Here is a 19,194-nt window from a genome sequence, read left to right as displayed (position 1 = left end):
TAAGCTACATAATCTTTACTCCCTGGAATGGAGATAAGAAACGCCCTAACCTTTGTAATAGAGATTGATAGGATTGGAATCAACTTGTATAAATACAGATGTAACAAGACAACAAGAGACATAACTTAGAAGACAGAACCAATAGACACAGAACCTACACAGAACCTAGAGACAGAAGAACTTCGCTGGAGAGAACATGGCCACAGAACATAGAGACAGAACCTAGTGAGAGAACCTGGCTGAAGAACCTAGAAACAAATCCTGGCTACACAACCTGGATAGAACATGGCAAGAGAACCTGACTAGAACCTGGTGACTGAACCTGGCTGGAGAACCTGGACAGAACCTGGCTGGAGAATCTAGTGAGGTAACATGGCTACAGAACCTTGCTGGAGAACCCGGAGAACCTAGCAAGAGAACATGGACACAGAACCTGGCTGGATATCCTAACCAGAACATCGCTGGAGATCCTGAGCAGAACCTCTCTGGAGATACAGACCAGAACTTGGCTGGAGATCCTGGCTAGGCTGCTGATCAACTGAACACTGTCTCCGTGTCCTTCCTTCTTCGCCGACTCTGTCGACGCTTTTGGGAACCCCTGGACCTGCTGGGGTTGGACCCCGGCAAATGATGAGAGAGAATCATGGATCAGCTGCCTCCTGTATCACCCCCTCCCCACTGGGGATCCAGCCTGCAACGAGGGCATGTGCCCTGACCGGGAATCAAACCAGGGACCCTTCAATACACAGGTTGACACTCTCCCCACTGAGGAACACTGGCCAGGGCCACAGTGGTTTTTTCTTAGAAATATGCATTTCTACTATTTCAGAAAAGAAGAAAGATCAATGATGAGTGATCATCCTAGATTGGCTGCCTTCTGCCAGAAGAAAGAGTGGCATGTGTTCTCATCTGCTCAGCAGAAGGAATAGGCCCTGGCCAGTGTTGTTCACTGGTTAGACCTTCGGATGCCCAGGGAAGGGTCGCTGGTGGGATTCCAGGTCCAGAGCACATACCTGGGATGCAGGCTTCATTGCCTGCCCCGGTCTGGGCTCCTGTGGGAGCCAAAGATCCATGTGTCTCTTGCATATTCATGTTTGCTTTTTTGTTTCTTCTCTATCCCCACCCTCCCTCCCTCCCTCTGTCTGTAAAAAACATATCCTCTGGTAAGAATTAACCAAAACATAAACAAGAAAAACGTACAAAGAAGGAAAAGATTTGGAGGCTGTGAAAAAGCAGCATACCCCTAAAGAAAGGCACCATGATGAGCAGAGCATTCGGCTCCGCTGATGTTTTTCCACGGAATGTGTCTATAAGATAAAAATAAAATGTCTGAGTGTCTCTCAGCTGGCCAGATCCTGACACAACAGGACGAGGCCATTCTAGCGTGGTCCTTGCAGGGTCTCCCAAGCCACCACGTTGGGGCGAGGCTCTGCGGCGGGGGGCGAGGCCAGGAGGAGCAGAGGAAAGCGAGGCGTGAAGGAGGCGGGGAATGGACAGAGGAGGGTCCTGCACGTGCTCCCCTCTACTGCGTTGTGTCGCTGCTCCCAGAGTCCCCCCCCACTGAGAAGATGGGAGCAGACTCATCCGGTGTCAGTGACCGAGGGACATACAGGCTGAGGGACACACAGACTGAGGGACACATAGACCGAGGGACACAGAGACCGAGGGACACACAGATAATCGAGGCCGCAGTGGTCTGGAGAGGTGACATCCGGGAACCTGTGACCACTGTGTTGGTTCCTTTTATCCTCCCAGATGTACCTTCTCAGAGGTTTTTGACTCCAGAACCCTGGATTCCAGTTCCACAGACAGCACCTACTTCATGGTGACTCTGCCCAAGACCCAAGACCTCTCTGGACAACCATTCACACATCAGTTGTTTGGAAAGTGATCTCAAACTTATTCTATATAGTTATTGCATGTATGAAAAATAAATCAGAGCCAAGCAGTCATCTGTTTGATGTATTATACATTTGTATCATACATACATTTTAGTTTAGAAAATGACATTTCTCATTCAAAGTTGCCTTCCTAAGTGTAATTAAGTGAGCATGTTAAAAACTTTGTAAGAGTGAATGTTTTACTTGGCAAATGTTTAGAAACTTGGTAAGTATTACTGTGTATCGCTGCCCAAGGAACTGTTGGGGGTCATGTGTTGTCACCAAAGCAGAATGTTTGCTCAATGACTGGTCCCCTTGTTGAGACAACCTTCATGGTTTTCCCTTCATTCTGTTATGAACCTATAGGCAGAAGGTAGAATTAGGCTTGTACTGATGCCACAGCTCCCACCTGCTGTGATGATGGAAACAGGCCTGATGCTCCAAGCATCATGAGAACACCAGCAAGCGAGGCTCAATGACTGAGCGTTGACCTATGAACCAAGAAGTCCCCTTGATTCCTGGTAAGGGCACCCCCATCACCTGATTGTTTCTCTTTGTCTCCCTGTCCCTCTGTGTCTCAGATCAAGAACAACAGATTTAAAATAAAACTGGAAACTGTCCAATCTGCTCCTATCCTCCTCCCAAAAGGTATCAGATTTTACTGAAAACACCCACCACTTGTCTTCCTTAGTCATCGTGAGAATTCCAGTTCATGAATGTTCAGAGCATCTCAGTTTCAAACGTGCGTGCACATCTACACCCAAACAGTGGAGCTTCGTATCCTGGAGAATTTTCCATTTCCTTCCAAAGGAAGTGAGATGTCTCACACTGGAAATGGAAACAAATGGTAGGAAAAGCTGGGCATGGAGATCAAGGCTAATCATTGCAACCTGGGAATGATGTACTCAACAAATCACAGCATGAATAGTCAAACCAGAACATTCCTGTACGTGGAGGTTTGGGCACGGGGACACCAACATTTTTAATGTGAATGAGCACTTGATTGTGCAAAGCTTTCCTTCACCCCCTGAGAGATACTCAGCAGAGGTGCTGAGCCACTTGGAAATGTGTGCTGTTTCAATGCGATGCTGGGGGTGGGGGTTTGCCCCTCCTGGCCTGAGCGAGAGAGCCCACCTTCCAATGTGCACAGGGCCCCTGCTTGGGTGTCAACAGCTCCATGACTGTGGGCTGGCTCCTCCCGAGTCCTCTGAGACCCACAGAAAACAATATCCCAACTGGCAGATTTCTCCTGGTCCTGAGGTGTTTCAGGATTGGGTTAATGAGGGAAAACACAAGTATGAAGGTGTGGCTCAAAGGTTGCTTCTGAGAGTTTCAGGTCACCCACCCAAGCCCTCAGTCATTGGAGGGAATGAGGTTTCAATTCTTCACATAGAAATGCCATCATTTTTTAAAATATATTTTTTATTGATCTCAGATAGAAAGGGAGAGGAAGCGGGGGGAGACGAGAGAGAGGAGAGAGAGAGAGAGAGAGAGAGAGAGAGAGAGAGAGAGAGAGAGAGAGGGAAACATCCATGATGACAGAGAATCATGGATCCGCTCCCTCTTGCAAGCCCTACACTGGGCATCAAGCCCACAACCCGAGCATGTGCCCTGACCAGGAATTGAACCCTGACCTCCTGGTTCATAGGTCGATGGTCAAGCACTGAGCCACACCAGCCGGGCAGGAGAGGGAAGGTCATGGTCCCAGTTCGTGGGTTTGGTGACCCCTTCAGGAGCTCTCCTCCAGGAACAGGTGCTGTGCTAGGTCCCTCAGGCTGAGGGGTGACGGGCCCACACCGCGTGTGCCTGCTCCCTGCATTGATGTCCGTCTGCTCTGTTGTAAGAAAAGAGGGGCCTCTGGTTGCTGTGGCCCCATCGCCTCCCTAAGCAGACGCTACCTGTTCCCTGGAGCCTCGCTGGACTCCCACCCATGGGCCCATGAGCATCAGTGCTCCAGGCCTCGCTGGACATTACCTGTGAACCGGTGGCCAGGAATTACCGACACGGCCTGCCTGCTCTGCTCACGCGGGTCCATGGCCCATCAGACTCCCCATAAGAAACGTGCAGTGAAGGATTTCAGACGGGTCAGGGGAGGGTTAGACACGCGGACCCAGGTACAAGGCCAGCACCAGGAGCTGCTGCGAGGTGGGCTTCGCACACACTGTGAGGTGAGGTGCACCTAGCAGCTCTCAGCAGGGTGGGGAGGGCCTGTGTCCTGGTCACTCGCAGTGCCGCCTGCCCAGGCTCAGTGGAAGGGGGTGGCCCGGGGGAGGCGCATGCCTGACCCCACGCCTCCTGCTCAGGCAGCCGAGTCCACGCAGAACAGTGGGGCTGCGCGAGCTCTAAACTGTCTCCCGGGCCCCACGCCCTCTGCCTCCCTTGTCCACCTCAAGGCCTGGCAGACGCTGTTCACCGAGAGACGCACGTTTTAGCCACCTGAGCCAGAGGCGCCGGTGCTGACCACACTCTGAATGACACTCCAAAGCCTGGGTCACCCTCCCGCTTTATAGCTTGGAAAGGGGCACAGAGACTTTGGGGGTCTTGCCTTAGGACACACACTTGTGAGGGCAGAGCTGAGACTCAAACCCTTGTGGGCAGACCTGGCGCCCACATGCTATGCCCCAGGCAAGATGCCGTTGCTACAGAGGCAGCAAGAAGAGGGCGACCAGTGCCCAGACTGAGGCAGCACAGGTGTGTGCACAGGCACACACACAAACACACCCACACACACACACACACACACACACACACACACACACACACACGTACACACACACCTGTACACACCCTCTCTGGCTTTCACCTCTGAGGCTACAGAGGTCTGAGGAATCAGGGGCGGAGCCAGGAGAAGCCTAGGGGTTGTTGGGGTCCTACTCATGTTCCTGGTGAGTCTGTCTCAATCCCTCTCCCTGGCAGGAACCTCACTGGACTGATGCCAGATTCCTACCTTCCCGGGTTCAGGTCTGTGGCTGAGCGTTCTCTGAGGCCCTCCTGGAACTCTGCTTTCAGTGATGAGGGGGATGAGGCATGTCGGCTTCAGGTTTGTCTGGACACAAAATTTTTTAAAACGAGGCCAAAAACACCATGAGGGACATGGATGTTGACATCCCCATAGCACTTAAGGAACTGTTTGTCTATTGCCTCTCCTCTTGAAAGTGGTGGATGTTTGACCAGTTACTTCTGTACTAAGTACACTCTTGGGGAAGGAAAGGAGCCTGCAGGCTTACTCTGAAGCCCCCTCAGAGCTGGGGTATGAGGTATGTGGTGCCTACAGTTGCCCTGTGGCTGCTGAGGTGCAATTTAGGGCTCATGATGGATCCTCCCTGCAAACACCGGGCTTCTCCCCTGAGTTTGTCCTCTGGTGTCTGATGAGAGATGACTTATCTCTAAAGCCGCGCCCACACTCCCTAAAAATATAGGGCTTCTCTCCTGAGTGTGTACTCTGGTGTCTGATGAGAGATGACTTATCTCTAAAGCCACCCCCACACTCACTGCACACATAGGGCTTCTCCCCTTAGTGTGTCCTCTGGTGTCTGATGAGAGATGACTTATCTGTAAAGCCTCGCCCACACTCCCTACACACATATGGCTTCTCTCCTGAGTGTGTCCTCTGGTGTCTGATGAGAGATGACTTATCTGTAAAGCCTCGCCCACACTCCCTACACACATAGGGCTTCTCCCCTGAGTGTTTCCTCTGGTGTCTGATGAGAGATGACTTATCTCTAAAGCCTCGCCCACACTCCCTACAAACATAGGGCTTCTCTCCTGAGTGTGTCCTCTGGTGTCTGATGAGAGATGACTTATCTCTAAAGACTCCCCCACACTCACTGCAAACATAGGGCTTCTCCCCTAAGTGTGTCCTCTGGTGTCTGATGAGAGATGACTTATCTGTAAAGCCTCGCCCACACTCACTGCACACATAGGGCTTCTCTCCTGTGTGTGTCCTTTGGTGTCTGATGAGAGATGACTTATCTGTAAAGCCTCGCCTACACTCCCTACACACATAATGCTTCTCTCCTGAGTGTGTCCTCTGGTGTCTGATGAGAGGTGACTTATCTCTAAAGCCTCGCCCACACTCCCTACACACATAGGGCTTCTCCCCTGAGTGTGCCCTCTGGTGTCTGATGAGATGTGACTTCTTTGTAAAGCCTCGCCCACACTCCCTGCACACATAGGGCTTCTCCCCTGAGTGTGTCCTCTGGTGTGTGTCGATATGTGACTTATCATTGAAGCCTTGCCCACACCCTCCATGCTTGATTGTTACAATTTTTGACATTCTTACTTCCACAAATAATTTGCCTGTGTTCTTTGCATTAACATTCTGGCCTGTGCTGGGCTCTTCCTCCATTATTCTCTCATGGTCACTGGAGCTCCCTGTTTGTCCGTTGGGAGGCTTGAAAGAGGCCCTTGAAGTTCCCCTGTGCCTGATCCTTTTAAGAAAAGGTTTGGACCTCCATTTGACCTCTTGACCTTCAGCTTTGTCATTCCAGCCATGTGGACCAGTCTGTTGCTGCTGCTGTTGATTCTGACGCTCTGGGCCAGCTTCCTCCGCCTGGACGTGTTTTCCTGCAGATGCTCCTGGCAGAATCTCAGAGGGGTGATTGCGTTTCACATGTTGGCTGAGGAATGTCCGACTGGAGAAGGCCACAGAGCAGGAGGGACATGGGTGGATCTCTGGCTTTGGTTCTGCTGGAGAAGAAAGTTTTGGTCAGGGCAGGTGTAGGCAAGCCTGCCTGTGCCGTACGCTCTGTCTCCTGGTAAGACCCGTCCCCGGAATCATTCTAGCTGTGTTGACAGTGCAAGCTCTGCCTCCCACAAAGTGTTCCTTCACTGTCTACTTTTCTTTTTCTTTGTCTGCACTACTCTTCTTCAGAAATCCAGAGACCCCATATCAAAAGTCTTTTCTACAGCCCTGGCCAGTGTGGATCAGTGGATAGAGCCTCAGCCTGTGGACGGAAAGGTCCTGGGTTTGATTCCCATCAAGAGCATGTGCCTTGGTTGCAGGCTTCTCCCCAGCCTGGGCCCTGGTCTGGGCGTGTGCAGGAGGCAGCCAGTCAATGTGTTTCTCTCACATCGACATTTCTCTTTGTCTTTCCTCCCTCTTCCATTCTCTCTAAAAATCAATGGAAAAATATCCTGGGATGAGGATTGAAAAGAAAAAAGGTCTTACAGATCAAGGACCATCAGAAGGCATTTCACTCCTTATATGGGTTGGACTATTGTGACCTTTCCATATACATGTGTCTTCTAAGTCATGTTAAAGAGAAAAACCACAGGCCTGGCCAGGTAGCTCAGTGGTTTAGCATCAACCCATGAACCAGGACGTCACCAGTTTGATTCCTGGTCAGGGCACATGCCAGGTTTTGTGCTCGATCCCAGCAGGAGGCAGCTGATCCATGTTGATATTTCTATCCCTCTCTTCATTTCCCTTCCTCTCTCTCTCAAATCACTAAAAATATTTAAAAATAGAGAAACCATAGGCCCCAACTAGCAATTGCTTCTCTCTCAGTTTTCCACAAATCACAAAATGGAAATATGTCCTTCCTCACACAGTATTCCTACTTGATTTCTTTCAGTGTTAGCCTACTTCAAATACACTACAAAGTCCTGTTTCAGAATATCTTTCCAACCATCCCCTAGCCAGTTTGGATCAGTAGATAGAGCGTCGCCTTGGGGACTCCAGGGTCCTGGATTTGATTCTAGTCAAGGGCACATACCTGGGTTGCTAGCTCAATCCCCAGCCCTGGTTGGGGTGTCTGTGGGAGACAAGCTATTGATGTTTCTATCTCTGTCTCTTCCCCTTCTACTCTCTCTCAAAAAATAATCAGTGGAAAAATATCCCTGGGTGAGGATTAACAACAACAACAAAAATATTTCCCCAACCTGCTTCTTACACTCCTGACTCCCGTCCCTCTCCAGCCAGTCCGCCTTCCTCTCTCACTTGGAGTTGAAATAATCTCGGAGGGGATTCCCCACTGAAGTTTATTTCCCCCAAAAATTAACAAAGCATAGTTTTAGAACATGCCACTCTGCAGCTGAAAACTGCTCAGTTGTCCCGTCTCACTCAAGAAAGTCCCCAGTATCTCAGCTTGGATCATAGGCACTGTATTTCCCGGCTGCTAGCCATCTGTCCAACCTCTGTTCTTGCCCTCTGTACTGAGACTGAGACGGGAGTAGCCCTCAGCCAGCTCAACACCCCACCTCTTTCCTTCCCTGCACCAGCCAATCCCTCTGCCTGGGACCTTGTGACACAACTGTTGTAAATGTTGTCTCCTGAGAAAGCCTTCCCTTGACCTTTGCAATCCGACACACCCACCTTCCCCTCACACTGATCCCTAGGCACTTGTCCTGGGCCCGTTTTCTACAAAGCGCTAACCACTGTGTGATATTAAGCACATGCACATATGTCTGCCGAGGCTTCCATCCTTCACCAACCAGCTGCTCAGGAGCAGTGATTCTGATCATCGTGTTAATTGGTATTTCCAGCTCCCAGAACCCTGTGTGGCACCGAGTAGGAATTCACATGACAAGTCACAAAATAATGAATGAATGCATGTTAACACACACATTTCATTTAGAAATATGCAGTAAATGAAGCAGAAACAGCTAAAGTGTTAAAAAAAAAAAAACAACAACCCAAAAACAACCACCTTGATGAGAGAGCTGGTTAAGTGCCTGAGACCTTTTTTTTTTTTTTTTTTTGCCTCTAATCCTTTCAGCACTATATGATGCTGTGCATTTTTTGCATGAAGTATTTTTAAAAATGGAACACAAATTGGCCCTGGCCATTGTGGCTCAGTTGGTTGAGCATTGTCACATTCACCCAGAGGTAGCCAGTTTGATTCCTGGTCAGGGCACATGTCAGGGTGGTGGACTTGATCCCCAGTAGAGAGAATGCAGGAGGCAGCAGATTGATATTTCTCTCCCTCTCTCTTCATCTCTGTCCCTAAAACCAATACAAGCATATTTTTAAAAATTAGAACAAAAATAAAAATATTAAAATTATTCTTAAGAATAAAAGACCTATGTGATGAGCCATCAATTTCTGAAGCATCTGATTTGAAGCTTTGCTGACTCTAGAGTGGATTTTACTCTACTTGAGAGTTGGAGCATGAAAACTTCTAAGAATTCTTTCTTTCCATGTTGAAGAAGAGTGGTGCCCACCTCTCCAGGCCACAAGCTCTGTCTTCCACTTGCTGCCCCACTTGATGCCCAGCTTTTGGCCATACTCTTCTCCATACCAGACCAGCAGCTCACAGCCCGTCCTCACGACCCGGCAGGTTCGGTAGAAAATCTGCCTGTGATATTGAAAGGCCACCAGGTTCTGTTCTTCCTCATCCCGGGCGCAGTTCACGTACCTGGCGTTGAGGCAGATGAAAGGAAAGAAAACCACAGGCGATGAGCTTCCACTACCTGTCATATCGTGTCCAGATCCTCACTGACGCGTAAGGCCCTCAGCACTGATGGCACCCACCCCCATGTTCCTGGGGAAACTTCTGTTCAATGTCCAAGCCTCTGTCACAAGGTCATGTGAATTCCTGTCTCTAAGTCCTGCTCACAGGTCTCATCCTGCCTAATGCCATTTCCAAAGCCTCATTCCAGACTTCCCCATCAAACCCGGTGGCCTCTAGCTTCTCTAAGCTGTAAGTCAGGTTCTGTGTTACACCCCAGGACTCGGGGCTTGCTCTAGGACTCACATCATTCAACACTCAGTCCAAGTCTACCTTCTCTTCAGAGGCCTTTGTCGAGTCTCCCCACACTTTATTGAAGGCATCATTCAGTTGCCTCCCCCAGGTTCCCACAGAAATGTGGAGGTCTCTCTGTCTTAGAAAAATAACACAGAACAATAGTAGTTTATTCATAATCTGTCTCCCCTGACACAAGAGAGCTCCTCAGGAAAGGGCCATGAGCACTATGACTCTGCAGGCTCCAACATCCAGTTCTAGTTAGAACTGAGTCTGGGATGATGTGCTGACCTCACAGGTTTAGACTATCCTTGGTTCAAGGCTATCTGGGCACTGGGAACTTCTTGAAAAATAGGAAAATTAGAGTTAAATGTTTATGAAATAAAATGTTTCATGTCCGTCTGCAGTAAGTCCTCCCTAGGGACATGGATTGTGTGATCTGTGTAAGTAATGAATTCCTTCCTCTAAACTGGAATATAGTAAGGGTTTAAGTAATGTCAGTTAGACAAATCACAGAGTAATCCAGGGTCCTCAAGGTTTTTCCCATTGCCCAAACTAGATTCTTCTCTTTTGAGGACATATGCTATACTGTTACCTCCTTTTTTCCTAAATGTCTCTAGATGTTAAAGATCACTGTATGGAGAAAAAGGGGGAACAGAGGACTGAGGGAGACCATTAGGGAGGCATGATGGGAAGGACAGACATGTGGGTTGTGAGGCATGAGTGTCCTCTCCGGCACCCAGAAGCCTAGTGACCTTACCTCATCCAGTTGGCCTGAGATGTATACTTTCCATCCACATACTCATAGCAGTTGCTCCATTTGTTGACCTGCATTTCAGGAAAAGAAGTTAAAGGCTGTGTGTGTGTGTGTGTGTGTGTGTGTGTGTGTGTGTGTGTGTGTGTGGTTGTGAGTATACAATAGAATAATTACTTTATTCTAGTGTCATCAAATCTCTTTCAGCCTGCATGGTGATTCAACTGCCAATGGTGATCACAGGATAATTTTCTTACTAATCATCTACACGCCTGAGTCAATTTGTCCACTAAGCAGGAGCCCCACAAGGGAGGAGTCTGTACCACTTTGCTCCCATTTACCCTCTGATCCTTAGAGAGGAGCTCCATGTTCATGCAAAGTCCGCCCAGTACACAGAGCTAACTAACCATATGGTCCCCATCCATGTCCTAGCATGTAGAAGGTGGGGGCATCCAAGCCACAGGAGGGACGGGAAGCCAGAGGACAGGGAAGAGGTAAAGTTCTCACCAGCCAGGAGTAGCCGCTGTTGGCTGTGGCTTCATCTTCTGTGATCTGACCCTCATAAGGGCCAAAGTGCAGGCCCACCAGCAGATCACATTCCTCATTCCACACTCCAAGCCCAGCCTCAGGGATGCCTGATGGTCCGATTCTCAACCCAGGGGGCAGAGTGAGGGCTGAGAGGTTGGCATGCCCGTTGTCCAAGGCACTGTCTTTTACAAACGTAGGAGGCCCGTGCACAGCACAGCTGTCAATGAAGAAGTTCTGACACTTCTCACAATCTGGAGGCAAGAGCAACAGGGATTAGTCAGGGTGCAGTGCATGTTCCTGCACACGAAGAGCTTCAGAAAGAGCTCCCATCAGTGAGCCTCAATCCTATATTCCCTGTCAAGAGAGGAAGGGAATGATTTGGGCACCCAAAAACCAGGTGAAATCATAGCATCAAGGACATAACATGCCCCTTGGTTAGGGTGAGCTTACACAGGTAGTCATCATCCTGGGGCTCGCTGATCTCTTGGTAGACATGGCCCTTTCTCTCTCGTAGGCTATACATCTTCACTTCGATCTCCTTTCTCCTGAGGTCTACATGAGAGAAGAGCTAGTGAATGAAGGGGGTCTGGAACATGAGTCCCTGTCTTGTCAGAAAACACACAATGTCTTCCCATCAAATGATCACCTGTTCTTTATAGTATCTGGTATTTTCCTCCATTAACTAAAAGACTAGTACGCCACACTGACTACCGATGGCAGATTCAATTTTAGTTTCTAGATGATCCCATTATCAGGTTCAACCTTCCAAGCTTTGGTCATTCATAAAGTATTTATGGAGGGCACGTTATGTGTTAGGCACTGAGTAAAGATCTGGGCACACAACACCAAGAGAATATGGTTGCTATTATCACAGATGGATTTATTGGACAGCTTGCATGTGTCAATTGTTTGAGATTTAATTTAATGCTTTCAAACTATATGTGTCCCATGTTTCCTTATGTTCACTGTATACATTAGCATTCAGGAGCTCAGAGAGTTTGTAAGATTAGCTCAAAGCTTCAGTGCTAACTCCAGTTTCAAATCCAGGCGTGTTGAATGTCCACCCCACATACCTAGGCTATACTGACCAGCCTTTCCAGAGGAATTAGTGGAACTGAAATCTCCAAATTATTGAACTTACCCAATTTTGATCTAGGGTGCTGTCCGGAGGTACTTGCTTCTCCAGGAGGGGGCACTGGTTTCTGGGTCTGCTCTGAGCCACTTGTGGTCAACAAATTTGCTGTTCCTGACAATTCCTTCAAACTGGACTCATTACTTAATGGCGCCCTGGACTTTGCCTTCAGTGTGAAAGTCACATATTAAAATGTAACGTACATTTATTTAATTATGTAGGGTTTATGATATACATGACTTTAATGAACACTTCAACAACTCTTGGAAATACCTGGGAAGTATGAAAATTAGAGGAAAAAGAAATGGCCAATGTGGGTTTTGAATCGAAGACTAGAACCCATGCCTTAAGGCTCTTTCTTTTATAGCACATTGAGAATGAAGGATACTGGGAAGAGAAAAAGACATAGTTGGGCCCTAACCAGTGTAGTTCAGTTGATAGAGTGTCGGCCTGCAGACTGAAGGGTCCTGAGTTCAATTCTCGTCAAGCGCGAGTTCCTTGGTTGCAGGACCCTCCTCCCTGGCCTGGACCTTGGTCTGGGCTTATGCAGGAGGCCACCAGTCATTATGTGTGTCTCTCACATTGATATTTCTCTCTTTCTCTCCCTCTTTTTTCTATTCCCCCTAAAAATCAATGAGAAAATATCCTTGGGTGAGGATTAAGAAAAAAAGAAAGAAAGAAATAGTTGGCAGACCCCTGGCTGGTGTAGCTCAGTTGGTTGAACTGAAGGGTTGCCGGTTCCATTCCCGGTCAGGGCACATGCCCCAGTTACGGGTTATTGATCCATGTTTTTCTCTCTCACTGATGCTTCTCTCCCTTCCTCTCTCTCTCAAATCAGTAAAAACATATTTTTTAAAAAGAAATGGCTGGCAGAAACCTACCATGACAATAAAGGAAATTATGCTAAAATGTGCAATTTACTATATCATGGAAAGAACAGTTGTAATTAGATTAGTTGGTTCCCACCAATTCTGTTTGAATAAGGTTGTGCTACCAGCCTGTTCTCTTCATTTTCCTGACCTATAACATGCTAATTCTTAATGTTATAATGAACATGAAATATAATGATGTTCACCAAAGTGTTCTGTGAGCACTTTGATACAGTATGAATGTGAAATTACAGTCCTGATATCAATGTCCCTCTCAGCCATCTCTATATTTGAAATCACATGTAATTTATCTTCATTATTCTTTGACCCTACTCTAGTTTAATTTGTAAATTTGAAAGCACTCTTTCAGCAAACATTCAGGGGGCCCTCAGGGACCCTGAATTGGGCCTGGGACTTCTGAGAAGAATCTGGTGTGAACAAAAGAGCTCACAATGCAGAGGTAGGCAGGCGGAGCCAATGATTCAAACAAGATGACACTGGCCTAATTAGAGCTCAGAGAAAGAAGCCATACTTCTTCTGACTGGAATGAGCATTCAAAACCAGTTCCAGATGAGCTTCTATTGAATAGTGTGTCATCTCTATGAAGTTCTTAAGTCACTTTATTTATTGTTTATTATTTCTGAATCGTCAAACCTGAAGCTCCCCAGAGTTGAGAGATGCTTTCTTTTATTTGACTGGGAGGCTCTGATGCTGGGGTTGCTATATCCATCTTCATCTGGGACCATGCACCGTGCAAACTGCCTATATATCAGTGAGCTTCTGCAAGTCGGAAGTCTTAGTGCATTTCTCACTGGAGCATAGCAGAGCAGAACTGCGTTTGGAATCATCAGTCAGTGAAAGATGTAATCATGTATGGATGAGACAGTGGAAAGTGCATAAAACTATGGAAATTTTAATGAGCTTGTAAGTGGTTTAGAGATGAAGCTAAGGATTAGAATGCACGACCACCGATACTGTGATTTCAGACATACAATCAAACACTTGTATATGTCTGAAACCTCAGTTTCCTCATCAGAAATGGTGATACTTATAGTACCTACCTCATAGGGTTGTGGTAAGGTTTAAGTGAGTTTATGCACGTAGAATTCTTAGAGTCTGAAGCATTGTGAAGATAAGACCCGTGGTAGCTACTATTGTTGCTGATGTTATTAACGACTAAGATGATATTGGGCATTTTGTTGAAGAGGTCAGGAAAGGAAGGTGGCAGTTCTTGGGTGCACTCTGATTTTTCCTCCTCTTCCCTGCATTTGCATCCAGGAGGAAGATTTTCTTTTCCACAGGATTTGGGAAATACTCACCTTCTGATGTTTATTCTGTTCCACTCTGAAAGACACCCAAGAAGGTTTAGCTAAAAGATGGTGAGAAATCAATAATATATATAATTTCAGAGAGGAAGGGAGAGGGCGAGGGAGAGAGAGAGAGAAACATCAATGATGATAGAGAATCATGGATTAGCTGCCTTCCTGAACACCCCACACCAGGGATCAAACTGGGCGTGTGCCCTGACCGGGAATTGAACTGTGACCTCCTGGTTCATAGGTCGACGCTTAATCTCTGAACCACGCCTGCCGGGTCAGAAATCAGTTTTGGTTGGTAATTGTTTCAAAATCTGGAGATTTTTATCTTTCAGAATTCTGAATTATAGAGTAATCCCAGGACAGACCAAGGATGATTGGAAAAAGTTTCCTGAGGTTTCATTACGCTTATGCTTTTATTGGGAGCATCAGCTAATTTTCTTAAAATGTTAAAAAATAGCCCTAGCCAGCTTGGCTCAGTGGATAGAGCGTCAACCTGCGGATGGAATGGTCCTGGGTTCTATTCCAGCCAAGGGTACATGCCTGGGTTGCGGGCTCATCCCACAGGTGTGCAGGAGGCAGCCAATTGATGGCTCTCTCTCATCATTGATGTTTTGATCTCTCTGAATTCCTCTCTGAAATCAATAAATATATTTAAAAAAAAATAGACAAAACCCCATCTGTACTTCATCCTCTGTTCAATATATATATATTTAAAGTAGAAGTCCATTGCACAAAGATTCACGCAATAGGCCTTCCTTCCCCTGGCTGCCGGCACTAGATTTCCTCTGGCACCCGGGTCCCAGGCCTTTGCTCCAGCCACTGAGGAGAAGCCAAGTCCCTTCAGTCTTCAGTCTTCACTCCAGCCAGAGCCTTCAGTCTTCTCTCAGCTGCTGCCCTGGTTAGGCAAATTAACTGCCGTCTTTGTTGGGTTAATTTGCATGTGTATCCTGATTGGCTGGCGGGCCTGGCAGAGTGACACCAATTTGCATGTTTCTCTTTTATTTGTGTAGAGTGGCCTATCCCTGGCTGGGCATCTCAGTTGGTTGGAGTACCATGTTTTACACCAAAAGGTTTCCGGTTTGATCCTTATTGGGGCCTACACAGGAGGCAACTGATGGATGTTCCTCTCTCACATTGATGTTTCTGTCTCCCTTTCTGTCTCCCTCCCTTCCTCTCTCTAAATTCAATGAATATCCTTGGGTGAGGATTTAAAAAATAAAATTGCCCTAAAAAGCAAAAATAAAAAATTGGCCTTTCATGACACAAGTATAATAAAGGTCATGTAACTGCAAAGAATCTCTAGTTTGTAACCCAGCGCTTTCTCCTCTCTGTCTTCTGTCTTCACACTGGCCTTGTCCAGTCCACCTTGGACAAGGCACCAGGACCACCTTGGCTCCTTTCTTTCTTATCCTTCCTCCTTTGCACATTTGGATTGTGACCACCTTCTCTAATCACTAGATTCTGATCAGCATCACACAGTCTTAGGGACAAAGACTCAGGTCTAGTCACCACATAAACAGAGATTCGGGCAAGCTGGACATAACGTCGTGACTTCAGCTATGTTTCAACCTCAGACCCATGGAACTACAGACCCTACCAATCAGACTTTCATGAAACCTGGCAGATGATGCCATGGCTGCCATGGAACCTGATACAACGATGAACTACTACCTACCCTGGCGCACAACCCAACCCCCTAACTACCATGAGTAATAATTTTCCCATATGTCCCCATGCAGGTCTTAGAGCACTGCTCACCTGTCAAACCTTCCTCCTTCTATGTGATCACAACTCTTCTGAATTAGTTATTTTTTACTCACTGTTACATTTTTGTATACTTACTTGTTAATGTTCTATAACTATACAATTATATTATTATTCTATTTTATTTTTTCCACCACCATTTATACTCCTGTATTATTATTTTTTCATCCTCACCTGAGAATATATGCTTATTGATTTTAGAGAGAGAAGAAGAGGAAGAAAGAGAGGGAAACATGGATGTGAGAGAGAAACATCGATGAGTTGTATCCCATACACACCCCGACTGGGGATGGATCACGAAACCTTTTTGGTGTATGGGAGGATGCTCCAACCAACGGAGCCACCGAGACATGGCTATTCAATTATTTTTATTTTGAGAGAATGTTTATTAAAACTAGGGACAGTGAAACAAGGATAGAAGCAGCAGCAGGAGAGAGCTTAGGCTGGGCTGCTGTGTTGCTCTAGAAAGGTTAAAGGAAAGAGTTCAGCCTAGGCGGGCGGCTTTGGCTCATTGGAAAGTCATAGAAAAGGGGCCTTGGAGCCAGGTTCAGGGGGTTAGCCTGAATGAGCTGCCCCTGCCCGTACTCCCTGGTGCAAGTCTCCTGGGTCCCATAGTTTAGGAGATGCACACCGAGTGGGGGTTGGGGGGAGGAGAGGGAAAAGGGTGAGGGGTGTGTGTGCTCCCGGAGAGAGAACAGCTTAAAATATATATATATTAGAGCACCATTGCACGAAATTTATAAATTTCTGCACCGTGGGAATGGCGGTGGTGGTGGGGGGGGGGGGGGTGGGGGGAAATTCCTGAGCCCGGCCTGTGCCCTCTGTGCCTCTGACAGTCTGGGAGTCCTGCGATCCATCGCCTGCAGAGGGAGGTCCCTTTCAGTAGCCCCAGCTCTGCATTGGTGGCCTGGGCCTCCCTCTTTGGGGTGACGGGGAGCCCCCATTGATGACCCAGTGGCTAGTGGCCTGGGCCTCTCTCTGCAGGGCATCATGGGGGATTGGGGGGCCGGACCAATTGCGTTTCACAGGCCTTGGCTGGCCTGGCGCCAGTGAGTGTCATAGCCTGGTCATCTGGTGGGTCCTTCAGCTGGTCCGCCCTGGATTTGCATATTATGGTTTCATTATTGTAGATTTGGGGGGTGGGTCTGGGTGAAGGTGAGAAAAGGGGGAGAAATAAGGGACCTCTGTGATAGTGTTAACACTAAATCTGTATATAATTATTGTTACACATTGAAGAGGTTTTATGACCCTGGCCAGTGTGGCCCAGTGGTTGAGCCTCGACCTATGAACCGTGAGGTGGGGGGCAGGCGGGAGTCAGCGATGGAGGTTTCTCACTCACCTGTTTCTCTCTCTCTCTCTCTCTCTCTCTCTCTCTCTCTCTCTCTCTCTGTAAAATAAATTATTCATTAAAAGTGGTGTATGTGAACAGCCCCTGGCTTTATAACTGCTCTGATGCTTGCTCCTCCCAGGTAACTCCCGAGAGGCCGCCCGACCTACACCAGGTCAGGGTCAGGCAGCTGCGCGCCCTCCGCCCGCACCTCGTGGCCTCGGGGTCCACTCGTCATCCGAGTCCTCGGAGTCCTCCACCCGGGGCCTGGCCGTCCTCCCGCGGCGACACATGAACGCGGGTCGAGGGGCCCTGAGACCTGGAAGGAGAGAAAGAAAGAGTTTGTCCTGCAGGCGAAAAGCTGATGGACAAACAGCAGAGCCAGCGCTGGGCGGGGGCAGAGCCCGGGGCCCTGGACGGAGCACCCCCGCCCCCCCCCACCCCGCGGCCCTGTCCCCCCTCGCTCACCCATGCTGAGCAGCGCCTCGTAGTTGCTCTTCACTTTGCGGTGCTGCGCTCGCTCCCAGGCGCCCATCAGCGCCCACACCTCCCGGGAGAAGTAGATGGACACGTCCCTGCAGGCGCCCCTGGGCTGGGGGGAGACCGTCCGTCCGTTCGTCCATCCTCCCCGGCCCGAGGGGGGGCGCCCCGCCTCCACCCCTTCCCCACTCCCCGTCCCCACCTCCACCCCCTCGGACCCCCTCACCTTGGGCCTATGCCCTGCTCTCCCCGCCTCCTCCACGGGGCGCTCCTGCAGGTCCCTGTCCGGGTCCATGGTGCCGCCAGCAGAGACCCCTCCGGAGGACGCGGTGCCTGTGGGAGGAGGAGTCGCTGAGGGGACCCGCTCCCACCTGGCAGGGCGACCCCCCCCCACCTCCCCCACCCCCAGACAGACCGGGCCTGCGGCCATTATGACCCACTAGGGGGCGCCTCCTCCTGCCGCGGTTGAGGGGTTCCAGGGGGTAATGAGGGGCCCGGTCAGGGGGGTCTGAGGGGCGCGGTCTGGTGGGACTGAGGGGAGCGGTCTAGGGGATTTGAGGGAAGCGGTCTAGGGGGTCTGAGGGGCGAGGTCAGGGGGGTCTGAGGGGCACGGTGGGGGCGTTGAGGGCCCTGGGGGTGGAGGTGGTGCGCCCTTACAATGGGGGCGGGGGCTGTGCCGAGAGGAACCGGGTTCGGGAATGGCACCCGCGATTCGGGAGCAATGCACGCGGGAGGAGGTGCCTCAAGGGGCAGAGACGTCTCCGGCTGAGGAGATAGGCCCGCTGGACAGAATCCGGGTCTTTCTGGCCAGGAAAGTTGGGTGCTCGGGTCAGAGGATTTGGGACTCCTGTGAAGAGATTTGGGGTCTCAGGGACAGCCTCCAGGGTTTCTGTCTCAGAGTTGGGGATTTGGTCTTCCTGGGTGCCGTGGTTAGGGAGCCCAGGCTCGGGGTGTGCTGGGTCTGACCTTTGGGGGATTGAGCGTTCCTCTGGGCGCTGAGACCGGGGGTCCTCCGGGTTAGCGCACTTGGGGTCCCTGGAGGCTGACAGAGTGGGAGCCTCTCAGGAGGACACCCCCAGTCTTCGGCTGGGGGTTTGAAGGCCAGCGGCAAAGGGATTCCCACGCAAGGCTCCCGTTTTCCTGTCTGTCTCCAGGCCGCACTGCGCACCTGGCCGAGGTCCCCTCAAACCCATGCTCCTGGCCGCGTGCTCCCGCCCTCAGGCGGTGTGAGGCGGGGCCAGGGGGAGCTTCCTGCCTCCAGAGCGTCAGCGCCAGCCGCCAATGAGTGCTGTGGTCACGGGGCCCGGCCTGCCAATGGGCGGTCAGAAACGCGAAAAGGGCGGGGCGTGGGGTGGAGCCTTCCTGCCAGTCAAGGCGAGAATCCTGTGGAAAGAGCCCGCCCTGCGCTCCCAACCCCCCGTGGTGATTGGCTGTGCTGGGTCCTGTGAGTGTCCGT

The 19,194-nt window shown here is 49.5% G+C and overlaps 1 pseudogene across 1 annotated transcript; it reads right to left on the bottom strand.

Annotated features, from left to right (window-relative positions):
- Positions 1 to 6,488: 6,488 nt before the first annotated feature.
- Positions 6,489 to 18,033, bottom strand: LOC308512503 (histone-lysine N-methyltransferase PRDM7-like; annotated as a pseudogene). The gene is made up of 10 exons: positions 17,965 to 18,033; positions 17,727 to 17,850; positions 17,470 to 17,577; positions 13,224 to 13,276; positions 11,989 to 12,145; positions 11,298 to 11,399; positions 10,827 to 11,098; positions 10,326 to 10,393; positions 9,045 to 9,238; positions 6,489 to 6,566 (listed from the first exon to the last, which is right to left on the bottom strand). The product of its transcript is annotated as a histone-lysine N-methyltransferase PRDM7-like (transcript).
- Between the last annotated feature and the right edge of the window lie 1,161 nt (positions 18,034 to 19,194).

Source organism: Myotis nattereri (genome assembly GCF_964212035.1).
Source record: "Myotis nattereri genome assembly, chromosome: Y".
Classification (NCBI taxonomy): Eukaryota; Metazoa; Chordata; class Mammalia; order Chiroptera; family Vespertilionidae; genus Myotis; species Myotis nattereri.
The sequence above is the reverse complement of the archived record's forward strand: the minus strand, read 5'-3'. Positions and strand labels throughout refer to the sequence as shown.